Below are 334 nucleotides of genomic sequence, written 5' to 3' on the forward strand. Positions count from 1 at the left end.
AAGGCATATTGATTTTTTTTTACTAAGTCGCAGAAGAAGAGATTGCGAGGCTTTGGCGATGATCCCTCTGGCACCAGCATCAACAGCGCTGTCTGGATGGCGCCTCCAAAGACTACGCGTCGGAAACCACATCCTGGGCAGAAGGTTATGCGCTTCATGCAGGTCTCCAAGACGGGGGCCGCGCGTGTGAGAGGAAATTCCCGAATGTGTAACAGCGTAAAATTCATGAGGCTGAGGCAGGGTCACTGAGAACGCTGTTCCTTGCGTTCGTTGTTTACCAGCTGTGTTGGATTTGGTTTGATTTTTTCTCTCTCTCTCTTTTGATTTGATTTTT

The sequence above is a fragment of the Penaeus monodon genome, chromosome 27 (genome assembly GCF_015228065.2).
Source record: "Penaeus monodon isolate SGIC_2016 chromosome 27, NSTDA_Pmon_1, whole genome shotgun sequence".
Classification (NCBI taxonomy): domain Eukaryota; kingdom Metazoa; phylum Arthropoda; class Malacostraca; order Decapoda; family Penaeidae; genus Penaeus; species Penaeus monodon.